The following is a 6,490-nucleotide window of genomic DNA, read 5'->3' on the forward strand; positions in this document are numbered from 1 at the left end:
GGCTACCAGAATTTGCAATTTTTTGGCAAGATATCCTAACCCCAAGCATACAGGCTACCGGAGTGCTGTGTAGGCTACTTTGTTACGTACCAGCGACTTTCACAACCGACGCGAGCCTAAGAACTACGAGCCAAAACCCAAGGATTTCGACAGTTAAACAAACGCTTCATAGTTTTTTTTATCAGGGGACCACTCTTGCTGTTGTGTACACGTCGTTCCAAAGAAACTGTGGTGCTGTGGCGGTGGAGGAGTGGAAGCGAGTATTTAATTCAGTTTATCAACAGATCTGGCCACCTTGCTGCCGTTTCGAGCATTAACCATTCGTTATCAGAACTCTGACGATCTGCAAACGCTCGAAACGTCAGCTCTTGAATCTCGTTAAGGTGGCCAAATTACTTTATCAACTCTGTTGATAAACCAAAAAATGTGAGGTTGGTTTACTCAGAGATAGAACGGGAAATTGAAATTTTCACCGCAAATCGGGATTTACATCCAGATTACCGGGTAAACAACCAGGTAGCCCAGTACACTTTCTATTTACCTACTTCCCTTTTTTCAGGGGCACCCAACGACAGTTTTCTCTCAGATCCTTTGAAACGCTATTTTAGGCTATCTGAAGCTCTGTATATTTTTATTTGTTTGGTCATTCTAGGGGAACTTCAGTCTTTTCGAAATTACTAGGGCATTTTTGTCCATTTCCCGAAAACCTTAGGTCTTATTTCCTTTCCGAAAATCTTAGCTGACCTTTTTTCGGTACCCGAAACGACATTTTTATCAATCCGAAAACATTAGGCCTTAAATTTTCCATATCACAAAAGTTCGAGGTGAAAATTCCGCTCAGAAAATTGTAGGGGATTATGGACCTTCCGAACAGATAATTTAAAGAAACGATCCGTTGGGTGCCCCTGTTTTTTCTTTTGTTTTTTCCCATTCCTTTTCGTCAAAGACTAATTATTTGAAATGGTAAAAGGCATTCCATAGAGACAGATTCTCGGTTCTACTTTTCGTGAAACTTGTCTCGCAACGGAAGTTCGAAAAAGTTTCACGAAACCAACCATGTTACACGGTGCAACCCCTGCTGAAATTTGTTTCGCAGCGCCGTTACACACAAATTTTAGCTAAACGTTTCAAAGTGTAACGGCGGCTTAAGAATGAGTATAGTTGGTTTTATTTTTGCCTTCTCTCTCTATATATTATTTTCCCGTAAGATTCAAACTCGTGCCGGATGCCATTAAAAAATCTACAGGCCAAAAGTGAACTCCGTCACCTACCAAAATACCCAAACCCTCCGTTTCACAGAAAAAAAAAATCATAAGCCAAGAGCTTATTTCAAAACTCAAAATTTGGCAAGACCACGGCAACAAGATGTTGGGGGATGCCGGATCTTTTACATACCTGGATAGTCCCCGAAGAAGGTTTTTTTTCCAAATCGAAATATCGGGGCAATCTTTATAGATATATTTTTCCGTTTACTGATATCCAACTCTCAAGAGCTCATTCTCGGACTTGAATCATTTGACTGGAAAATTTGAAAGTTGCCAAATGGAAACAAAATGCCGCATGTCGTTACAGTTGAAAGAAAAGAGTCACAATAATGAACGGTTATTGGTCGAGGCCTTCATTTAGCCTCTGTAATCAGACCCATTTTTCGTCTCTTCTTATTAATTTTTCACCCGCTCTCGCCGGCCGAGGCCGGGTTGATAAAGCTGAACGCTAAAATCGTTTGTTCTCTGTCCACCTGTTATGGAAATACCGGATATATCGCGATACTAGCCTGCTGGCCCTTCCACGTATTCAATCAATAAACAGTCACTATATTACACTTGTAGCCAGGTTTAGAGGGCGCACCCGACAATAATCTGCATTGGGCCTCAAAAAAGACGATGACGTAATGGTCTGTTGAAAACTGTGGGGTGGCCTGGACTTGAGTGGCAGGGCTCGTGTAGTCACGCGGGTAATTCTGGGCTTGCTCTGAAGTGAAACTTTGTACTTAGCGAGTTGTATCTGCGATTTTAACGTAATTGTTGGAATCTCACCGCCAAGGAGTTCATCTACAGGTTAGTTTGTCGCTTGTTGAGCGGTTCTCTGCTGTTGTTTGGTATTGGTTATGTCAGTTGATGGTATTTTGGCCGCTAACTTAAGCGAAAGGAAGTTTGTGGGTTACGTAGTTTGAATCGTCGCCATATTTGAACCCGACACATTCGCGACCCGGTGGTTATACGATTTCCTTGTTGTCATTCGCAAATAGTTTCATCTCTTTAGGCAAGGGATGAAGGACAAGTTTTTCCACGCTCGTAGAACGGGACAGCTAAACTGAATGTTTCGTTTTGAGTCGAACGGACCGGAAATTCGCGAACGTTTTGACTTCGTTTGGAGGTTTGTTTGTAGGGTATGACGTCTTTGCATTTGATCATGCATGAATTGTTGTGTTTCTGCGTATTTTCCTACCAAGAATATTGCTGAAATCATTGCATGCTAAGTTAAAGCTACCCAAAGAAAGAGTTAGTCATGCATTCATTCTACGATGTTTAGTTTTGTGACAAGTTTTTATCTATCAATCGATATCGTTTAAGCTCTCGATGATTAAAATTGATGTTGTGTTTCTTACATCTAAATTAAAGAATCTTTGCCTAGAAATGTGAGCAATATTGCCGACAGAATCAGAGTATTAATGTCTTGTCTGGACCAGGGATGTTCTTTGTGAAAAGGTGCCTCGAAAATGCGCAGTTTGGAAGACTCTGCTGAACTTAATCCACCTCGTACTGTAGTTCCTCTGCTTACGCCCAAAAAATATTTGTTTTGTTTCTTCTGAATTTAAATTAATCTTACATAACGTCTTAAGCAAAACGATTTTTTATGTGTGTCGTGGCCGTTATTTTGTAACCTCCACTTACTTGCACAGTTTAATGAACGAAGTGTTAAAATCTTGCGTATTTCGTAATAACGCCTTCAACTTGCTTACTGCTCGAAGTCCACTGTTATTTGCGTTCAGAGAATTTCAAATCTTCCTCAAATTTTGTTGAAGTTTTGATAGACTGTATTGTTGTTTAATTAATGTTTAAATCTTTACAACCAACCTCCTATATAGCATTCCAAAGAATGCTACATGTATGTTCTGAAACAAAGTTTCAACTGTGAATAATTTTGGAACTGTTTCCTTGATCTCAAATGCCTTTGTTTTTTGCTTCATCATGCTACCTTAAAGAATTACAATGTCTGTGGACAACTTTATTTCACCTGATGCCAGTTTCAAGTAGATGGAATCATACATATTGAATATGTTTTACAAATTTAGACACATTTAATTTTTTTGCCATGCGTGTATTAGCATCATAGTAATAATAATAATAATAATAATAATAATAATTATAATAATAATAGTAACTAATTTTATATTTGGTCATCAATGGTCTGTATTAACTCCAATATTTGTTTTTTTGTGATTCGATGTACATTTATCTCACACTTGTCCGTGAGTGCAATACATGTGAAAATGTGTGAACCTTTGCTTGCCCGCCATTTCCAACCAGGGGACCGTTTCTTGAAAGTCCCGGTAACTTACCAGACCCTATAAGTGTGTTTGGTGATGAATGTTTCTTAACAGAAGTCAATTTTTGTTATCTTTGGATACTTAACTTTTAAAACTTACAGTTCTGGGTCAAGTACCATGTCTGTTATCACTGTGTAATTGGTGAAAAAACATTTAAAAATATACTTATCAGGCCCAGAGAGTTACCAGGACTTTCAAGAAATGGGCCCTAGGCCCTGGTTGTTTTCAGTGTGGGTAACTTTATCCAGTGAATAAGTTGCTATCCAGTAGATAATACTATCCCAAGAAGTGAAGCCTCAAGGGCTTGTGTGCAAATTTAAAGAACATCAAATTTCCAAGGGGCAACCATCAGCCGATAATCCCAAGAAATAAAGACCATTGAACAAGGTATAGGATAAAAATGCAATAAAAACAATCCAATGAATTGGAAGAGTAAATGGGAGGTTTTTTCATGGACGAGTACTATCCATCCAGGTATTTTTGCTGGATGGAGACTGTGCACTGATAACAGTTAAACACTGTCATGTCATGTGATCAGTTTAAAGCAATCAACTCGGAAAATAAGCAAGTGGTGAACTTTAATTTCCGTTAGCATGTGATTTTTAAATACCAGATTAAGTTAAAAAGAGATTGCAGACACTGAAATGAATTTGTCATATTACTTAGCAGAAATGTTGAATTTTATAGTGGTCTTATGTAAAAGATGGCTGATGGGCTTCTACTGCCCACATGCCATCATTTCTTTGTAAGAATTGAATTTTTCATATCGTAATTTATTTCTTTGAATCAAATCAAATTCTTATATGCAAAGGTTTATTAAAACATCAATGATAAAAGCAAACAAGTTTTCAGAGTGTTCATGACACCATTTTCAAGTTCAAAATGATTAGAATAAAGTGACATTGCATACCTATTTATTATGTTAATCTTCGGCAAACTATATCTGACTGTTTATTCTAATCATTTTGAACTCAAAAACTGTCATTACTTTTCTGAAATATTGTTTGATTATTTTTATCGTTGATTATCAGATCAAATCTTTACAAAACTACATTGTACACATTTTATGAAATTTGGTTTGGCAAATTTACTCTAATGTTTAAAAGTGTCATGCCAACCCCAAATTGTGTTATGAAATTGAGGAAATCTGATATTTTCATGTGGAAAAGAGAATCTTGGTCACTTGAGTCCCTATAATTCAAACTTCTTGCCAACTCAAAGTGAAAGCACTTTATCTGCCTTGACCCACTGAGTTTATTTGCCCTGTGAGTTGAGGTGTCAAGATTCTATTGTATTATTGTAATTTCAAAAGTACAAATGGAGGTTATTTAGTTCTGAAAATCCCAGTGGGTACTAAATTGTATAGAGAGGATATAATGTTTCAGCACAAAGAAATGAATTTTATTTTAGAGTAGTAAAATATTAAATTCATATCTTCACACCACTGTGTAATTTTCTTTTTATTATGTAGACAAAAACAAACCAGAAAAAACCAAGGACAAACTTTATCACAAATTCTTGCAGCTCAGCGGCTGGAATTTCTTTTATTTCTCTCCTTTCTTCTTCACTTGCAAGAGATGCCTTGAATAATATGAAGTTTTCTTCTTCATGTTAGCATTTTCCTGTTTCTCAGAGAAAGAATTTTATGTAAGCTTCAGTGAAGTTCATGATCATTCGTCATTTTTCACCCATTGTTTGCACAAACAACGGTGAAAAGTGGGAAATGACGTCATCAATATCCTCACTAGTGAGGACATGGAAAATACGCCACTTGGGTCCTAGATGTAGTCTCGTATGAGTTTTAACAAGTGGCGTATTTTCCTGTACAACACTAGGGTTGACTATAAAAATAAGCGAAAAAACTGAACAACGTTTCGGTGTTAACTTGGCACCATTATCAAGTAAAGAATGTATCAGAAAAGCTAATTTATACAGAAAGTAAATTTATGAAATAGAATAAGTTGAATTAAGACTAAAAGTAACTGTCGGGTGTTCATTTTAGTGAGGTGTTATAAAGTATGGACATGAATGAAAGTAATAACGAAATGGAGTATGACTGGGTGTTTAGACTCGGTTTCTTCTTGCGGATCCACAGCAACAACAACAACAACAACCTTTATTTTCCTCAAGATTAATTTAAGTGCATTTCAAAGATTAAGCAATCAAGCTTTCTTAACTTGATAATGGTGCCAAGATGACACTGAAATATTGTTCCATTTTTTCGTTTATTTTCATAGTCAACTTTATTTCTAAATTTAATCTGAGGCCCGGGTTAAATGCCGTACTTCACATGGGCCGAACTCAATTCAACTAATTAACATGAGTTGAGTTCTTGTGAAGTTCGGCGTTTGACCCAGTTAAGTTCGGGTAATTTTATTTGGATCGGCTGAGCCGTTCTTCACGCGTGGTTCAGGCGTGAAGAACGGCTGAATATCGACTTTGGGTCAAACGCCGATCTTCACATGAGCCGAACCCAATGCATGAATTACGTTAATGTATTTCTGAATATATTACAGGGCTCGTGATTGGCTGAAAACCCTTGGCGTAAATATCAGTCACGCAGAAAACCTGAAGAATGATGCAACTTCGAATTCCAACGGTTTTCACCTAAATTCAAGATAGGCCATGAAAAGCCACGAAAAGCGTTAACCTATAACTTTTATCACTTTATAATACTCAAGAATCAACATCCATGAACTCATTTTATAACCGTTAATTTTTTTGTCGTTGCCCTTTGGATAATTAATCTGAACAGATAAATTAACATTAAACAGGCAAAAGTTATTGAAGAAAATTTGGACAAATTGACAAGCCTTCATTATAATTATATTTTTTGACAAAAGTCGCATATTTTCAAGTTTTTTTGGTAATTTTATCATATCCTTCACAGGTAATTCTTGACCGCTTTGCTTTATATTCGATCTTGCAGTTAAGTGCGGC

At 36.9% G+C, this 6,490-nt stretch overlaps 1 protein-coding gene across 1 annotated transcript in view; it reads left to right on the forward strand.

Moving 5' to 3' along the window:
• Nucleotides 1-1,933: 1,933 nt before the first annotated feature.
• The window catches only part of LOC146472447 (ras-related protein Rab-5B-like), a 16,916-nt gene continuing 12,359 nt past the window's right edge, over nucleotides 1,934-6,490 (forward strand). Inside the window, exon 1 of the mRNA XM_085119806.1 lies at nucleotides 1,934-2,057. The gene's annotated coding sequence lies outside the window, so the exon portion shown is untranslated. The remainder of the gene's footprint in view (nucleotides 2,058-6,490) is intronic.

This window comes from Pavona decussata, unplaced genomic scaffold (genome assembly GCF_977016875.1).
Source record: "Pavona decussata unplaced genomic scaffold, jaPavDecu1.1 SCAFFOLD_100, whole genome shotgun sequence".
NCBI classification, from domain to species: Eukaryota; Metazoa; Cnidaria; class Anthozoa; order Scleractinia; family Agariciidae; genus Pavona; species Pavona decussata.